Raw genomic sequence first — 20,075 nt, 5'->3', positions numbered from 1 at the left:
CGATCGAGAGTTCAGGCAAAAAATGGAACAGGCACCAGAGATGGCATGGGACTGCCGCGAAATTGAACTCTGGGTGCAGTACATGGGTAACGGCAGCAGGCCAGCAAACAGTGACACCGGTTTCACAAGGCACAAACAGGCAAGGCGATACTATTTTAAGCAGCAGCTTAGGCCCCCCTTTCGAGGGAAGCCCCCGCAGAGGGGGAGAGGGGCTTCGCAGTATAGGTTCAACAATAATTCATGCAGGCTGTACAACAATGGGGCATGCTTATGGGGTGCCGTTTGCAAATTCGCCCACAACTGCTCCAAGTGCGCCGGCTGGCACCCAGCAGCCAACTGCAACAAGGGGAACAGGACAAACAAGCCAACGGGTACCAGTGTTGTTTCCAAACAGCCCTAATTGTCCGGAGTCGCAACACAATACAATAGCACCTTGTCCCATAACCTTTAGCACCTTGGCCCACATTCTCAAAGATTACCCTAGACCAGTTGAACAGGAGTTGTTGTTCAGAGGTTTTAGTGAAGGTTTTAGGATCCCATACTCCGGCCCGGCAGTCACCAGGGGAGCCAACAACTTACGATCAGCCTGGGAAGCCCTAGGAGTGGTACAGGAGAAGCTGGAGAGGGAGCTTCAATTGGGGAGGGTGGCTGGCCCCTTCTCCCAGCCACCCCTTCCAAACTTCATTGTGTCACCTCTGGGGATCGTACCGAAGAAAGAGTAAGGAAAATATAGGATGATCCACCATCTCTCCTACCCCAAAGGGACGTCGGTGAACGACTACCAGGAGGCGGGAACGTGCTCCGTTGGTTACGCTTCATTTGACGAGGCGATTGACCTGGTTCGCGCAGCAGGTAAAGGGGCGCTCATGGCAAAGGCAGACATTGAGTCCGCGTTCCACCTTCTCCCAGTCCACCCGAGTAGCTTCCACTTCCTGGGGATGCAGTGGGCGGGTCAATACTTTTACGACAAATGCATGCCTATGGGCTGTGCGGTGTCATGTTTTTTTGTTTGAAACTTTTGCATGCTTCCTGGAATGGTTACTGAAAGAAAACAACCTCCTGGGTAGTTCACTCCACTACCTAGATGACTTCCTCTTCATAGGAAAGGCAGGTTCGGGCGAGTGTAGGACTACCCTCAATGCTTTTGAACACCTTAGTCAGTTGCTGGGGGTGCCGCTGGCACCGGAAAAGATGCAGGGACCTACGGAATGTTTGACATTCCTGGGCATTGAGATTGACTCAATGAACTGGATGTGCCGATTGCTGGGAGACAAGGTCATGGCTCTGCAGGCCAACATTCGGCAGGTGCTGAGTAAGGACAAAGCGACCCTAGCCACAATACAGAGCCTACTGGGCAGGCTAAACTTTGCAGCAAGAACTATACCAGCGGGCAGAATCTTTACCAGGCGGCTAGCAAGGGCAACGGCGAAGGTTAACAAATCCCACCACTTGGTGCGCCTCTGTGCGGGCCTGAAGGAGGACCTGCACATGTGGCGGTCATTTCTGGAGGAGTTCAATGGGACGCTGTTGTGGCGCACTCCATGGTGCACCAGTCAGCAGCTCCAGCTCTTCACCGATGCTTCAGGGAGAGAGGGCTTTGGTGCCATACTGGACCGTCAGTGGAGTGCAGGGAAATAGCCCAATGCATGGAGTAGGCATGGGCTCACAAAAAAAATCACAGTATTAGAGATGTTCCCAATTGTCCTATCTCTCCGTTTGTGGCCACAGGTGCTAGCAGACAAGAGGATTATGTTCTGGTCAGACAACATGGCCGTGGTACAGGCCATCAACTGCCAATCAGGGAACTGCCCGGTGTTGGTAGGACTGCTGAGGGAGCTGGTGAGGGTTTGCCTGTTAAGAAACGTGGAGTTTTGTGCGCGGCATGTGCAAGGGGTGAAGAATGTGGCCGCTGATGCTCTTTCTCATTTTCAGTGGATGAAATTCCGGGCGGCTTGCCCCCAGGTGATGGAGGAGATGACGGCGTTCAAGGCAGAATGGTGGCGATTGGTTCAGTGGAGCAAATGATAGTGGCACTGGGAGAGTTATCCCTGGCCCCGACTACCCGAGCCAGATACAGGGCGTGTTTCAACAGGTTTACATCACTAACGAGTGCCTGGGGGGTGGGGGAGGACCACCCAACAGCCACAAGAGTACACCGCTTTGTACTGTGGGCAAAAGACAATGGCAAGTCACACACGTGGGTTTCAAGGCACCTGGCGGCAATCGCCCATTTTGCAAAATTTAAAGGGGAAGGAGACCCAACCGCGGGCTTCCCATTGAGAGCAGCTCTGAAAGGTTGGGCTAGGGAAGAAGAAAAACCACCCGACCAGAGGGCGCCCATCGATCTGGACATGCTAAAGGGGCTGGTGGGGGCGCTCACAGTTATTTGTAACACACAGTATGAGGAGCTGTTATTCGCTGTCACTTTTTCTCTAGCCTTTTTCGGGGCATTCAGGTCCTCAGAGTTAGTGGCGAAAGCGAAGAGCAACACATCCTACAGGGCACTTAATTGGGGCGACTTAAAAATGGGGCATGACATGGTTGAACTCAGAGTGCGGCGCTCCAAAACCGACAAGAAACGGATAGGTTTGGTGGTGCGTTTGAGAGGTTTTAGGGACCCCAAGTGTTTCCCTGTGGAACTGCTCAGGAGGTACACAGCATGCCGCCCCGCACAACCGTTATACTTATTGCTTCAACAGGACGGCCAACCACTCACACAGTTTCAATACAGAAGGGTCTTGAAGTGGGCAATCACAGAGGCGGGGTGCCAGGGGCGCAAATGGTCAACCCATTCCTTCAGAATCGGTGCGGCCTCTACGGCCTATGACGAGGGGCTGCATGCGGGGGCAATCAAGCGGATTGGGAGGTGGCAGTCGGACAGATACAGTACATTCGGTCCTGAGACGGGGAAGGGTTGTCATCGGGCCCCCCCACAAGGGCAGTCCGTTAGGGCAATGGGAGCAGGAGGCCGCCAATGGCCCGAGATGGGTAAAGGGCGTTGCTTTGGGGCTAAATGCAGTGACTGTATTGTAACAATGTTTTGCCATAAGTGTATATATGGCAGTCGCAAATGTCAATAAAGTGTGTGGTAATAGTTACCTTCTCGTTCATCTAGGGGCTAAGACGGTATGGGTGATGGGCCACTCCCTAGTGGCCAGAGCAGAACAACGGGCCAAGGAAAAAGGCTGGAACCGCGGTTTCAGTAACGTCGAACTCTCCTGGATGGATTGCCCAGGAATGAGATGGGCCATGCTAGAACCTACAGTTAGCCGGCTGGTGGGGAAGAGAGGGGTTAAGCCTGACATTCTTTTGATCCACTTGGGTGGTAACGACCTAACTACTTGTGGGAGTGGCCCACTGTTACAGGCCATGAGGCAGGGTATCGCCAGGCTCGCCACCCTGATGGAGGACGGCGAGATAATTTGGTCTGAGATTATCCCACAGGGGTGTGGCAGGGAGCCAGGTCAGGGGCCGCCATTGAAATGTCCAGGCGCAGAATCAACAGGTCCCTGCAAAAAATTGCAAAGCAACAAGGTTTTGGCTTCATCAGACATACCCTGCTGAGTAGACACTGAGCAGTAATTTTGCACCAGACGGGGTACACTTGTCTGGCGCAGGCACAGATATCTTCCTACTGAATGTTAGGGACGCTCTAGTAAGAGCGGGATGTACGTAGAGTAGGAGACGAGCACAGGTGGGGGGGCCCTCGGTTATCGCAAGATGCTATTCCTGAGTCTTGGCGGAGTTACAGGGCGATCCTAAAGCGTTAAAATGATTTTAAAAACCTCCAGATGGTTATTCCTGGAGGCAAAAGCAATTCCTCAGGCCACTGGGAGCCTTTACGGCGGGGCCTGGGATGACGCGACGGCGCTCCTTAATCCCGCAAGGGACAGTTGGAATCCTGAGCAACTCTGGAGACTGGCCTGGGTCTCGCTCTGACTTGTCCGGAGCATGACAAATAAATAAAGGAGGAGAGTGATAAACCACGATAAAGGAAAGAGCTGTAAGAATCTAAGTACGCTGGTGCAAAGAATACCAGACGGAACAGCTCTAGCTTTCTCAGGATGGGTGTCGGCCAGCTTTAACGAACTCATCTCCGACACCGGGATCGCCCGTAAGCTAACCCAACCTGTGTAATCAATAAACTTGCGACATATTATACCCACAATTGGTGTCCCAGGTGTCTTATTATGTCGCATGTAGTGTATTGTTGTGAACTCGAGTGCGCACACCTTAAGGGGCTAGGGGTAGCAGCACTATGCAGCTGGCTATGTCGCACAAAGTGCGACAAGAAAGGGGACAGCTTCTTAGCGTCGCTCCCTTGCTAGGAAGGCGGATGGTCGGAAGGGGCCACCATACCTTGAGAGGGTGGTCCACCCCTGGTTTATGGGACCCCGAGGTGTCAGAAGGGATGAGTGAGGCCCAGAGGTCTCAAAATGGGTGACCTTTCCTGGCTGGGGCCTCTTTAGACAAATGCTGATTCCCCCCCACCCACCCCACAACATTGGCAAACCAGGGCTGGATGCATTAGGAAGAAGTGAAGAAGCATGTTTGTAGAGAGACTTGTTAACATGACTTTCTTTACAGATGAATCAAGGAGTCGCAAAGCGGAGTTACAGGGCGATCCTAAAGCGTTAAAATGATAAAAAAAACTCCAGATGGTTATTCCTGGAGGCAAAAGCAATTCCTCAGGCCGCTGGGAGCCTTTACGGCGGGGCCTGGGATGACGCGACGGCGCTCCTTAATCCCGCAAGGGACAGTTGGAATCCTGAGCAACTGTGGAGACTGGCCTGGGTCTCGCTCTGACTTGTCAGGAGCATGACAAATAAATAAAGGAGGAGAGTGATAAACCACGATAAAGGAAAGAGCTGTAGGAATCTAAGTACGCTGGTGCAAAGAACACCGGACGGAACAGCTCTAGCTTTCTCAGGATGGGTGTCGGCCAGCTTTAACGAACTCATCTCCGACACCGGGATCGCCCGTAAGCTAGCCCAACCTGTGTAATCAATAAACTTGCAACATATTATACCCACAATTGGTGTCCCAAGTGTCTTATTATGTCGCATGCAGTGTATTGTTGTGAACTCCAGTGTGCACACCTTAAGGGGTTAGGGGTAGCAGCGCTATGTGAATGCCGCGGCATGCCAGCCAGTCAACGAATGCAGCTGAGCCCAGCCTGGCCGGTGCAACCGGACCAAGGCAGCTGAAAGGTTTCCTTAAAACACTACAACTTGTTAATTCAAGGGTGTAGTGAGCGTAAGGGGAGGGGAGGTTGCCTGAAGCAGGGGGGGGGGGAGTGGTGAGATAGCAGGGACAGATGGAACAGGGTGAATGAATTGCAGATGTGGAGGTTGGAGGTAAAGTGCCGGACAGCCGGCATCGGGCAGTACTAGAAGAGACCGCTGCTAATTACGCTTATGTCACTCTGAAGTTAAAGAAATAAATGTAAACAGGCACCCGGGGGGGAGCAGAGAACAGCTTTGAATGCACAGCTAATGAAAGGACATAAAAATGACAGTCCTATTTACAGAAACAGAAGTGGGAGCTCGGAGCGACGGATAACATCCATCGCTTATATGAATACTCTTAAACAAAGGAAAAAGTGGCCCTTTTTTCAGTTTCTATAATGGGACAACTGGAAGGCTACACGTAATGCAGTCCTGCTCTGTGGGAGTAAACAACCCACAAAAAGGAGGGACAAGTAATAATAACTGACCACTGGCAAGCAATGATTTTTAAAGGATGCTGAAACAAACAAATCACAAGGAGGGGGATGCATTTAAGCCCAAGGAGATGTATACCAAATTATACGTGAGGTCATACACTTATGTTCGACCTAAAAAGAAGTAATTTTCATTGGAATTTGGTTAAAATAACACTTATTACTTGGCAAGAGGAGAAAAAATTGGAGAACTTTGTTCATGTATCACAGGTATGGTACTGGAAAATGGTAACCAAAACATCATCTGGCAGAATTATTATTTACATTCTTACAAATATATCTCCTAATTGGAGTTAATAACTGAAAATTACCACCCTATGGGATAATATTTTTGTGAACAATATTTAGGATACAAAATTTAATTTGCTGATGATATTCTGACATACATCTGTGCCACAAGCAAAGGCGACCTACAGAGCCAGATTCAAAATAATTTAACACATCCTCAAACAGGTGATGTCTCACTGTGACAGTATACGTATACAAATTATAAATTCTCTTCCTTTTTACTTCTTGAAACAGAGCAACCAACAAACCAATATCTTTCACCACAAATACATAAGAAGGATCCAGATACTTTACATGTACTAATGAATCCAGGAATTAGAGTGACCCTGTAATTTGTTTTTGAACCTGGGACCCAGGACTCTCTCTCAAGGATTGAAACAACCACTGAAAGTTATGACCGACAAGTTTAACTGAAAATCGTGGGGGCAAACAAGGGTAGGTCAACTGAAATAAAAAATCTCATCTCAATTCCTCTGTGAGTGCAAAAGAACGTTCTGCATTTGTCTCAGAAATCACAAATATCACATGTATGGGGCCTCAAGGCACGGTCTTTTATCTAATATAGTGAACATATGCATAATGAAAATAACTAAAATTGTTCATGACTACCAAAAATGCTCCTATATGCGAAGCAATGCCGCTCTGATCCATCTTAAATTATGAAAGGATTCATGATGCTGCCAGCCAGTTTCTGACTACCAGAGACACATTAAAAAACATAAGAACAGACATGATTTGTGGTTCTATTTGGGCCTTGATGGTCATCCCACAGCCCCACCAGGGAGCTGGAGGTAATCAGTGAAGCTAATGACAATATATAGGGTATTCAGGCACTTGCAGGTCCCAGAGGCTTTTTCGGACAGCTAGGTTTTGAGGGCAATTCGGAATTCCAGAAGTGACGTGATAGTCTGGAGGTGCGTGGTGAGGCTGCTCCAGGTCCTTCACTTCTACTCCGGTAGATGCAGGAAGTACAGGCAAGTGAAAGAGAGGCAGAGCATGGTCTTCTGGACAGTTGGTGGAAGTTCAGGTGGTGGTTAAAGTATGTGGGTGCTTGATTGTGTAGAGCAGTGGTTCCCAACCTTTTGACTTCTGTAGACCCCCACTTTAACATTACTGGAATCTGGGGACCCCCCACTGAATCATTATTTTAACCCAGGAACCCCCCAGTGAGTTATTACTGAAAGCTGGGGACCTAATCTGCTAATATTATTTAATTTTCAAAGCAGTCGCGGACCCCCTGAGAAGGCTTCGCGGACCCCCAGGCGTCACCGGACCACAGGTTGGGAACCACTGGCGTAGAGCCTTGTGTGAGTGGGTCAGCAGCTTGAATTAGCATCTCTTCCTTACAGGGAGCCAGTGGAGTTGCCTGAGGTGGGGTTGTAGGAAAATGCCACTGTTGGCATGGATACCACCTAACTTTTTGCCTTTTGTTGATGCCAGCTTTGATTGAAAGTGTGCTGGGACCCTGGTAACCAGGCCCCAGCACCAGTATTCTTTGCCTAAAACTGTATCTTTGTCTCCACAATTGGCACAGGCCAGGCACACAGTTAAGTCCCTTGTAAAAGGTACTACTGGTACCAAGGGCCCTGTGGCCGGGAAGGTCTCTAAGGGCTGCAGCATGTATTATGCCACCCTGAGGACCCCTCACTCAGCACATGCACACTGCCTCACAGCTTGTGTGTGCTGGTGGGGAGAAAAAGACTAAGTCGATATGACACGCCCCATCAGAGTGCCATGCCCACAACCCACTGCCTGTGGCATAGGTAAGTCACTCCTGTAGCAGGCCTTACAGCCCTAAGGCAGGTTGCACTATACCACAGGCGAGGGCATCGCTGCATGAGCACTATGCCCCTAAGGGTGTCTAAGTCAATTCTTAGAAATTGTAAGTGCAGGGTAGCCATACTGAGTATATGGTCTGGTAGGTTATCAAACATGAACTCCACTAAATACTGGGAAGTTTGGTATCAAACTTCTCAGCACAATAAATCCACACTAATGACAGTGTGGAATTTATTGAGAAATGCACACAGAGGGCATCTTAGAGATGCCCCCTGCATGCCAGCCCACCTACTAGTGCTAGGCTGACCGGTCTCTGCCAGCCTGCCGCATCCAGACAAGTTTCTGGTCATATGGGGTGAGTACCTTTGTGCACTCTGTAACCAGGAACAAAGCCTGTCTTGGGTGGAGGTGCTTCACACCTCCCCCTGCAGGAACTGTAACACCTGGTGGTGAGCCTCAAAGGCTCAAGCCTGGTGTTACAGTGCCCCAGAGCACTCCAGCTAGTGGAGATGCCTGCCCCCCTGGACACAGCCCCCACTTTTAGATCATGAGAAAAATAAGGAGGACTCACCCCCTCAGCCAGGTCCACCCCTAAGGTGACCAGAGCTGAAGTAACCCCATCCTTGAAAAATCCTCCATCTTGTTTTGGAGGATTTAGCCCAATAGGAATAGGGATGTGCCCCCCTCCCCAAAGGCAAAAGGCACAAGAAGGGTATAGCCACCCTCAGGGACAATAGCCATTGGCTGCTGTCCTCCGGCCCTAACACACCCCTAAATTTAGTATTTAGGGGTGACCCTGAACCCAGGAAATCAGATTCTTGACGACCTACAAAGAAGAAGGACTGCCTAGCTGAAAAACCCCGCAGAGAAGAAGGAAGACAACAACTGCTTTGGCCCCAGCCCTACCGGCTAGTCTCCAACTTCAAAGAACCTGCACCAGCGATGCATCCTGTGGGCCCAGCAACCTCTGCTGACTCAGAGGACTGCCCTGCAATGGTAAAGGATCAAGAACTCCCATGGACAGAGGACCTGCTCAACAGAGAAAGCATCTTTAAAGGGACTCTCACCTCACTCCAGAAGCGTGAGCCCCCATCACTCTGCACCCGACACCCCTGGCCCATGTCCACGCTGGGCTGACCTCCCTGCACCCCCACGACGACGCCTGCAGAGGGAAACCCTAGGAAACCCTGACGTGACTGTTCGGGACGAAGATATCCGACGCCTGGAGAAGCACTGCACCCGGAGCCCCCAAGCCCCTGAGAAACTGACCACAAGTGCAGCAGTGACCAGCAGGCGGCCCCACCCTTGCCCAGTCGGTGGCTGGCCCGAGAAGCCCCCCTGTGCCCTGCCTGCAACGTCTGAGTGATCCCGGGTCCCTCCATTGAAATCTATTACAAACTCAAAGTCCTGTTTGCCCACTGCAATTGGCTGCCCCCGTGCCGCTGAGGGTGTGTTTAGTGTGCCTACTTGGGGCCCCGACAGTGCTCTACTAAACCCCCCTCAGGGGTGTGGAATTTATTAAAATATCTACTTGTCCACGGGACAGGTTGCTTCTCAAATCTACTTGTCCTGTAAAAAGATCTACTTGTCCCTTTGGTGCCATTTAGTGTGGCGCCAAATTATGGCAGCAATCTCATTATGTAAGAGCTCTGATAATAGCCTCTCTGATTATGCCAGGGCTACTACCATAGTAGGGCTTGAATACTTGCGGTTTCAATCCCTACTGTAGCAATTTCCTTATTTTCCCACCTTTCTGCAGATGTGCATACTTGGGCTGGAGGAAGCAGTAAGCAATAGTTCCAGGGCTGGAATGCCTTTGAGTCTGCAAACCTACTAACCTGCATGTTTTAAAGATCTTCACCAGCTTCTCTCTAATATTTTCCCATAATAAGAAAGGTTGGACATTTACTCCTGACAATGGCAGAATTAGAACTTCTTCCAGGGTTGGGAAGAAAGTAGCTGGAGGGCAAATGAACTTGCTCAATAGATTGTCACATGAGCAAATCTACACATGCGTATTTACCCATGCTAAAATACAGTTCCCAAATATTTTATAGGGGTACGACATATACCATGGGTGCACTTTTGTGACTTTCTTTAAGAATTTGGGGCCACATGTAGGTAGGTTCAGATTTGCGACCCGCAAATTGCGAGTCGCAAATCCGAATGTAGGATGGTGTCCCTGACACAATCTGTGATTCGCAAGGGCTTCGCAAATGCACACCTCATGAATAATCATGAGGTGTGTCGCAATTTGCGACCCCCTTGCGAATGGCGGCCTCACAGGGATGGTGGCCTGCTGGAGACAGCAGACCACCATGTCTGTGACTGCTTTTCAATAAAGCAGTTTTTTTTTTTTTTGTAATGCAGTCCGTTTTCCTTAAAGGAAAACGAGATGCATTACAAAAACGAAAAATTTTACGTTTTTGTTTCATTTTTTCAGAGCAGGCAGTGGTCCTGCGGACCACTGCCTGCTCTGAAAAAATGTTTACAGTGACATTCACAATGGGGAAGGGGTCCCAGGGGGACCCCTTCCCTTTTGTGAAAGTGTTAGCACCCATTTGAAATGGGTGCAAACTGCGATTGGTTTGCACCCGCGTTCGCAAAACAATCCTACATTGCACTGCGAGTCGCAATTAGGAAGGGAACACCCCTTCCTAATTGCGAGTCGCAAACCCATTTTGCGATTCGGTAACCAGGTTACCGAATCGCAAAACTGGGCTTGTGCACCGCAATGTGCTTTTTGTACGTCGCAAACAGCGAAAGTCGCTGTTTGCGACATGCAAAAAGCTACCTACATGTGGGTCTTGGTCCCTAATTATGTCTGGTGTTAAAGACATTTTGTTTTTATTAAACTTCTATTTCTCTCTCTTTCGGCTGGCTTTACTGTGAGTGATCGCATTCTTCTCTTCCACAAGGAGCATATTGGCACACAAAGTAGTTTTGTTGAGTGTCAGGAACTACAGTGGCAATCAGTGACGTAACGCAACTGGAGGGTGCCCCTTTGCAAAGAACATGGAAGAGCCCCCTCTCCAGACTCACTCAGGGTAGGTGCTGTGCTGAAGGGGCCCCCTGGAGGGCGGCTGCAGGGCCTTTGTTATGTCACTGGTGGCAACGTGTGCTTTTAGAGTTCAAAAACGTTTTGGTTTTTTTTTTGCCAGTGTTTGTTACAATGTTGAGGGCCTGGTAGCTCCCACAACAATAAAGTGTTACAAAAGCCATGTCAAAACAAGACACGCATTGATGAAACTAAAAGACTTATAAAAATATGTCAGATCAGTTGGCTTTGTCAGTGTTTGTTTATTTTCATGCTTCCCATAATCATGTTGAAAATGGTTACACTGATTTTCCATTAGAAATATTTTTGGGAAATACTAGCATGCATCAAAACATTTTACTAAATGACACCTCATTTGCATCTAATCAGAGAGCATTCTGGGAGCATTATACTTAGCCTCATAGCCTAAACTTTTCAAACATGTGTTTACACGTTTTTTTTATTTGTACTGGAACCAACGTCAGTAGTGAAGTGTGACCTTAAAACATTTATTTACAGCACTCACCCTAATAATGAAGGTTTTCAAATAATGAACCATAAATACAAGTTCGAACAGCATTATCTTTTGGAAACACATTACCTCAACTGTAGAGAGTTCCACTCTCTGTAAACAGGCAGCCAAAGGGTTTGTGCTGCAGAGGGTTGGGCCTACTTGTCCCAAGGACAAAGTAAACATAAAAACTTGTTGCCCTTGACCCCAAACAAGATGTCTCGGGCGATAGGAATTCCACATCCCTGCCCCTGGTCTGCTCCCCGAGGACACGGGTACTTACCTGCCAGCAGACTGGAACGCGAGCATCCCCTGTCTCCATAGGCGCCCATGTTATTTTGGCTCCTCTTTGACCTCTGCACCTGACTGGCCCTGTGTTGCTGGGTGTTTGGGGTTGACTTGAACCCCCAGCGGTGGGCTACCTATGCCCCAGAGACTGAACTTGTAAGTCCTTTACTTACCACATTAACCTAACTGTACTTACCTCCCCCAGGAACTGTTGAAATTTGCACTGTGTCCACTTTTAAAATAGCTTATTGCCATTTTAGAAAAAACTGTGTACATTACTGTTTTGATTCAAAGTTCTACCTATACCTATGAAAAAGACCTTACATTTAATGCATGTACCTGTAATTTGAATCTTGTGGTTCTAAAATAAATTAATAAAATAATATTTTTCTATATAAAAACGTATTGGCCTGGAGTTAAGTAATTGAGTGTGTGTTCTCATTTATTGCTTGAGTGTGTACAACAAATGCTTAACACTACACTCTGATAAGCCTAACTGCTCGACCACACTACCACAAATAGAGCATTAGTATTATCTATTATTGCCTCTGTCAAGCCTCTTGGGGAACCCCTGGACTCTGTGCACACTAGTTCTCATTTTGAGATAGTATATACAGAGCCAGCTTCCTACAGGCATGTTATGTGGGTTCATCTGGGAAGGCCGAGAATGAGTCTGGCTGCAGCGTTCTGCATGGTCTGAAGCCTCTGTGGGAGGTGTGTGGCGATTCCTACGTAGAGGGCATTGCCATAGTCCAGTCGGCTAGTGATGAGGGCCTGAGTCAAGGTGCATCTCGTCTGTAGGGGTAGCCACTTGAAGACTTTACATAGCATGCGCAAAGTGAGGAAGCAGTTGGAGGAGACAGCGATGATATGTGATTTCATGGTGAGCTTGTTATCCATGATGATTCTGAGGTTTCTAGCGTGGTTGGATTAAGTGGGTGTGGGTCCTAGGTCTGATGCCCACCAGAAGTTGATTCATGTGTTGATGCTGTTGCCAAAGATCAGTACTTCTGTCTTGTCTGTGTTCAGGTACAGGCAGTTATTCTTCATCCAGTCAGCAACGCTTGTCATGCATGTGTGGAAGTTGATTCTGGTGATGGAAGGGTCATCGGCGAATGAGAGGATGAGTTGGGTATTGTCTGCATAGAAAATTATGGTGAGACTGTGGGATCTGACGATGTTGGCCGGTGGGGTCATATATTCTTTGAAGAGCGTGGGGCTGAGGGATGAGCCCTGGGGGGGCACCCAGGTGATCTGCTTGGGTTCGGAGGTGAAGGTGGGAGGTGGATCATTTGGGTTCTTCCAGTAAGGAAGGAGGTGATCCAACTGAGCACATCCTGTTGGATGCCGATGTGGTGGAGTATTTCGACCAGCATGTGATGAGATACTCTGTTGAAGGCTGCAGAGAGGTCAAGGATGATCAAAGCTGCTGTTTCTACTCGGTCAAGAAGGGTCTGTATGTCGGTGACAGTGATCAGGGCAGTTTTGGTGCTGTGATTGCTGCGCAAGCCTGATTGGTAGGTGTCAAGTAGCTGGTTCTGCTCCAGGTATGTCATGAGTTGCTTGTGGATGATCTTTTCCAGTACCTTCGCTGGGAATGGGAGCAGGGAGATTGGCTGGTAGTTTTGGTTTTTACTGGGGTTGGCAGAGTGTTTTTTGAGTAGTGCTCTGACTGCTATGTGTTAGCTAATCCTTGAGGTTTTCAAGGTTGAAGATGTGGTGCATGCATGGGTCTGTAGGAGCTCCAGAGTGGATAGATTTCATGGTGGCGGTGATCTCCTGGGAGGAGAGGATTTTCCAGGTGGTCACTGTGTGGTATGTATTGGTTACGGTGGTGGCGTATTTGTTGGGGAAGTTCAAAGGGGTTGGTTGGGGTTTGAAGTTTCTGTTTATGGTTGCAATCTTGTCGTGGAAGAAGTGGGCGAGGTTGTCACACAGCTCCTGTGAGGGAGTGATGTTGTTTTCACAGGTGACCAGGTTGGAGAATTCCTTAACAATGTTGAAAAGTTCCTTGGTATTGTTGGTGCTGTTTTCAATGTGTGGGGCAAGGGCTGTCTTCTTTGTTGCCCTCAGCAGGTGGTGGTAGAGCTTGAGGGAGGTGTTGAAGGGTGCTCTGTCAGATGTGTCCATGATAGTGCACCAGCTCCTCTCCAGCTCTTTGTTGTCTTGTTTCACTGTTCTAAGTTCTTGGGTGTACCAGCTGGCCTTTTTGGAGAATTTTCTCTGGATGTTGCTCTTGATGGGGATGATGCTGCGGCACAATTAGTGATCCAGGCATTGAAGTTCTTTACTCCCTGTTCCAGGTTGGTGGTGGTAGCGGGGTTGGAGGTGTTGAGGGTATCTGCCTAGCTGGTTTCTGAGATTTTGTTCCACTTCTGGTGGTGGGCACTGGTCTTATTGGGGGTGGAGATCTGGGGGCTGGAGATGCTGCAGTGGATAATGGAGTGATCGGTTCATGTGAGTTGTGTGACATGGCTGTACTTGACGCGGTTGCTGGAGGTGAAAATGTGTATAGGGTCATGGGCAATCCGAGGCTGCTCATACTGTCGAGGAGGTGTGCAGTGTTGTTGTTGTTGGGATCATTGGTGTGGATATTTAGGTCACTGAGGAAGGTATAGTGCTTGGAGTCTAAGGCTAGGGGTGCAATGAAGTCTGCGATGGTGTTGCAGAAAGTGGAGCGCGGGCCTGGGGGTTGGTATGATAGGGTGCCTCTGAAATTATTTTGTCCTCCCTCCCTGTGGAGGTTCAAGTAGAGATGTTCCATGGTTTGGTGGTGTTGTCGGTGGTGGTGGTGAACTGTTTGGTCTCTTTGTGGATGGTAATAACCCCCCTCAGCGGACAAAGAGTTAGATGCTACATTTAGAGATCCCCACCTATCTGATCAGGATCTCTCAGCTGTGAAGAGAGTCACCTCCACCTTTCATCGCAGTGGAGTGTGCTGAATGAATGAATGCAGCCATAAGGTCATCTATCCACCCCCATAGACTTTAAAGGATTGTACTACTGAATATCACAGCTATGAATATTGTGATGCAAGAACATCATTGACAAAAAAATTGAATACCAAAATATCGAAAGGCTAGTGCATATAGAGGAAGTATAGTTTTACAGTACCTAAAACCACATCTACGCAACTTGAAGATAGATACATTGTCAATATAGATACATGTGGAGTCAGATATAGAAAATCTATACTCACTAATCTTTTATATTTTGCATTTGATTTTTTGTCCACGTTATTTGCCTCCACCTCTATGGGTTATCAAAGCATTCTCTTGAAGCGCAATGTAACATTCTATGCAGAGCAATCAATATTTCTAGTGTACTTGTAGGATTTTTTTAGCCTACTTTGATTTAGCGTTTTTGGGGAAGAAACTAATTAATCACTTCAGAAATGACCATAGCATTGTTCTGTGGAGAAATTCAAGAAAAAAGAACTTAACAAATTTAAATTATCACAAGTCAAATAGTTGACCCAGCCTCATAATGAAATTAACCCTCCAAATAATAAATAAAGTGGGACATTTGATTGGAAAAAATGCCGGTTGAGATATTGGCATGAGGGAAAATATGTTAAGAAATAATAATTCATGTCAGCGTGGCTGAAAGTTTCGGTGTTTTTTTCCTGTGGCTCTAGAACAGACTCGTGTTTTGTGTCCCTTTTCTTGTGCAGGGCAGAGATAACTGTCCACAACGTAATTCTACTAAATGTCGTCGCACAAACATATTCCCTTTGATATATTGTTCAAGGGGCGTAGCCATGGACACGGTATCACTAAAATTGTTAACATCCACCAAAATTGTCACGTGAAGTTTGTGAGCTAGATGAAATAAGTGCCTTTGTCATATCACCTCGCGCTTTCAATGGCAAAGAATGACTGACTGCACGATCAGAATGGAATGTGGATGGCTGGGTGGTTGAAGGCCTTCATGCTTGAACTTGTAGAACATTTCTGAGGCGAGACAGCAGCCCTTCGTCCGTGCCATCACTTCCATTCACAGGCTGACAGGCTTGTGGCAGCCCTGCGTTTTGTCTTTTGTTGCTCGCCGCAGTTTCACCACTTCAATAAAGCTGGCTGGCTGCTTGTAAAACCACAGCGAAAGCCGTCAAACAGCTTGCTTCGGAAGTATTAAATCACACTTCATTTAAAAGCTAAACAAAAGAGGGCAAAGGTGACACGAGTTTGTGCAGCGCCAGTTCATCAGTACTGCAACAAACAGTGAGTTTAGCAGAATCACACAAACTCAAATTTGAGAGTGTGCGCGGTGGCTGCTGCCAAACACGGAGAGTGGTGGGGCAGGCAAATGCCTGGTGAGTGTATGCACTCGCACGGCGAAAATTACATTAACTAAATTGCCGAGTGCTGACAGGCATCACATTATCGTTTTAAAGTTAAAATGCTTAACTTTAAACCAGTAATGTAATGCATGTCTGTGATTTAGTGCGCCTCGTGGATACAGACATAAAATACATTAAAAAAAGCAAATAAGATAGTAACTTAAATTGCTGCATTTCCTGGCTCCGGTCCTGGTGTTCTTCTCTCCTACAGCGCGGGCCCAGCCAACTCCCCTAACCAATCCTGGTACTGCTCTCATGCGTTAACCAGCATGAAGAAGCGCTTATATTGGATGGAGCGGGCTCTCTCAGAACTCCCAAGGGCACCGGAGGCCTGTGCTTGCTGCTTAATTTTATTATCATTTAATTTTTCATCTCTGAAGTATGGGGGCATTTTAGTTAGTGGGGCAACGCTCCTCCGCCCTAACAGAGGCTCCTGAGCGTGCACTGTTCTTTTTGCACACAAAAAGCAAGAAATATTCAGATTATTATAGATCATATTTTTTGTGTTTTTCAACTATTCTTTTAGCCTTTGATGTTATGCTTACTGCCCACATAAGACCAGTTATTTCTACTGCAGTGCTTCCCGCATTTCTAGAAACACAACCCAATGTTTAAAACAGCAAAATTTTGTGACCCACCTACCTTTAATGTAGATAAGTTGGAAAATTTGCAACGTAACTAAAGTGTTGTGTGGTAGCGCGCTGTCATTTAAAACATCATAGCCACTAAATGTGCACAGACATACAGTTTCACTGATAAAACCATATTGCACATAAATTATCATGTGTGGAAATTGGGTTTCAGTGAATATTTACCATTTGTGTGTCACAGAGTTATGTGCCTTGATATGTTTTGCTCCAATTCAAATCTTTGTTTCCATCATACTTCAGAATTACAAAAAATTGCTTCATTTTTGCTTTTGTAATTCCTGAATGTGTGCAGTTCATATAGAGGTAGTTACATTTTGCTGTGTCAGACAAAAATGACAACCCAAAGCCTTTCCTTTCACACTCCCTGTACCCCAGGTCAATTGTCACATAATTGACTTTAGTTTTCTTTCTCTGAGTGAAAAGCAAGATGAGTTTGTGAACACCAACCTTCATGTTAAAAAAGCAGCAGTTTGTCTGAAGACATAGCCTTGCATTTGACCTCTGTCTTTGAAGCGCAGCAAATGTGACAAGATAAATACAGAATTTAAAGGCATCTTTATGTATTGTCTGGACTTTCCCAGCCCATCAAATATGGGACCCATAGTTTGAATTCACTGTTCTACTGTATTGCTGTAATGTACAGACTGCAAAACACATGGCTCCAAAAAATTGAAATGTAGAACGGTACAGGAGTAGGCAGTGCTGCAAGCAGCAACGTTTATTCGTAATTTGCCTTCCTAACGCTCTTTGCTGGCAGATGGCTGGAGCCACAGGAGCCAAAGCCTTGTAAGTACAGAAGAAATCTGTAAGGGAGAGAGTTCAGCAGTAGGAGTACTCATCACCTACACCAGCAGTGGAAGTGTATAGCAAGTGGGAGAATGTGATGCTGAGTACAATGGGGGTGGGGTCTGTGGGGTGGCATCAAAGAAGTGGTCACTGCCCTTTCACTGGCATGTAACTGCCAAGCTGCCTGCTTGTTGGGCCAGAAAAGGCTCAGGGGATTAGAAGTCCAGCCTCCCTTCAACAGTGTTACATCAGCCAGAAAAGGCAGTGAGGTGGTATGAGCCTTTCTGACCAAAGAACTCAGTGAGAACCCTGCGAGCAGAGTGGGCCCTACAATTTCGACTGAGGTGGCAGCAGCTTCTGCCCCCTGCATTCCCTTCATCCCATGCTAATCTAGGGGGCTGGAGTGTAATGGTATATAGCCTTTAATGCACACACCTTAAATGAAAAGTAAATGCACTTTAAACTAATCTGTGGGAAATGTATTGTTGTAGTAGGAAAGCTCAGCTGGCAAATGAGATTATTTCAAATGTGTCTGTGTGTAACCGTAGGGCCACTGATTTGGATCCTGAACGGTGCATTGAGGAATAGTGGCATTTGTATTTATAGTGCTATGAGTTTCCAGCCTGTGACAGAAAGCACTGGTATTCTGCAAGATATTAGTTAAAAAATATATTACACATTACAAGATAAGGTGCCACTGTTTTAACAATGTATTATACACGTATGCATATACTGTAAAATATGCTGCAAAAATGTGCAGAAAGATTTAGCATTAAATTTCTTACAGTGCCTTCAAATGTTATATTTTTAATAATGCACATTGAGACTGCCCGTAGCGCAATCCTGTTTATAGACTTCCATGAAAAGGATGCATTCTGGAACTCGAATAGGGCTTCTCCCATTTTATCTATTTATTTATGTTTGCAGTTTTATATAGTGCAGACCTGGCTCAAAGGCATTAGAGTTCTTTAAAAGACAGCAGGAAGTAAATTATGATTAACAAACATCATAAAACAACCTATTATCGTCAAAGGAAGGAACAAACAGTTCAGACCTGCAGGGACATTACAGGGTATTATATCATAGTAAAACAACAGCAAGTAACCACGAGGCTAGGAAAAAAAACATTTTTAACAGAAAAGCCTAGACAAATCAACATAGGAGATGAGAGCAACAATCCTCACTTTAACTAAAGTATTTCTCATATAAGAGACTTGTGTGTTTTCTTTTAGATTTTAACAGATGAGATGTTGTGCGAAATACTAGTGGTAGGGAGTTCCAAAGCCTTGTTGACCTACCAAAGAATGCCTCTCTCATGCACTGTTCTTGCCTGATACTCAGAGGTTCAAACAGAAGAGATTCAGCATTTTTTGTTCCTCGTTCAGCTTCAGAGACTTTCCCTTTTCCAACCGGGTAGGCGGAATGGATTTGTGCAGGACTTTATGAGTAATGCATGCAATCTTAAATTGGGCTCTTGCACTGATAAGGAGCTATTTCAAGTTGTGAAGAATGGGAGAGATGTGGTAAAATTTTCTGTGGCCTTTCACAAAGCAGTCAGCTACATGGAGCACGGATCTCAGAGGAACTACATATGCTTTAGAGACACCAGAGAGGAGTGAGTTATCACAGTCTAGTTTGGGAAGAACCAATCTCTGCACAACAGGTTTCAAGTCCTGCTGAGAAATGAACTACCTGAAGCCACAGGGCACTCGTTGATGGTGGTGTGCACCTTTGGCCAGGGCTGAGATTTGCCTCTGGGGTCTAGACAGTTGTCAAAGATAAAACCAAACAATTTGGCATTCTCCACAATGGCTGGGTTGCAGTTCAGAGGTGTGTGATTATAGCTACTCTTGGAAAGGGAGATTTGATTGTTTTGGTGAGATTAATAGAAATTCATTTTTAGTTGGATTGAGTTTTAAGTGGTAGTTGGTTATCCATTTTTCAATCTTGTTCAGGGTGGAGGAGCGAAGACAGTTGTCTTCAGGGGATGATATCTTCAGGGAGATCTGGGTACCTTCTGCATACTGAAGGAGACGACTTCCAGATTTGCTGAAAAGCTTGCCAAGGATTCAAGATATAGATTACACAGGGTTGGAGAGAGGATAGAGCCAAATGTTACCCATTGTTTTTAAGTTGGTCTTGTCCAAGACAAAGCTCCCAATTTTCGCTATTTGTGAATAGTTAGACAAATAGAAGTCAAACAACTTTAGCACTTTCAGGATTCTAATCAAAATATGATGGTTGGCTGTATCAAAGTCAGCCAAATTGTATAGGAAGACAGGTAGATAAGGGATTTTCTGATTAGAGGAATTGCAAAGAGTCATCCATAATTTACAATAGGGTCATTTCTGTGCTACAAATCTTCCTGAAACCAGATTGGAAATACTGATGAGGCTATTGGCCTGGACAGCTTTTCTAAGAAAGGATGTGTTGAAATCAGGAAAGTCATTCAAGTCATTGGTTTTGATGTTGGGATTTTCCAGGGTGTTGAAGACTTGTCCTGTTTTCAGACTGTTAGGGAAAATCCTTGGGCCTCTATTACAATGTTTTGGTGCAGGGCAGCACCACAAGCCTTCTTGCTGCACTGCCCTGTGTGAATACAAAAGAGCAGGAGTGTGCTGTATCTACAAGATACAGCACATTCATGTTCGTTTCCCCTGCGCTGGTGCACAAAT

Source organism: Pleurodeles waltl, chromosome 1_1 (assembly GCF_031143425.1).
Source record: "Pleurodeles waltl isolate 20211129_DDA chromosome 1_1, aPleWal1.hap1.20221129, whole genome shotgun sequence".
Classification (NCBI taxonomy): domain Eukaryota; kingdom Metazoa; phylum Chordata; class Amphibia; order Caudata; family Salamandridae; genus Pleurodeles; species Pleurodeles waltl.
Note: the sequence above shows the minus strand (reverse complement) of the source record.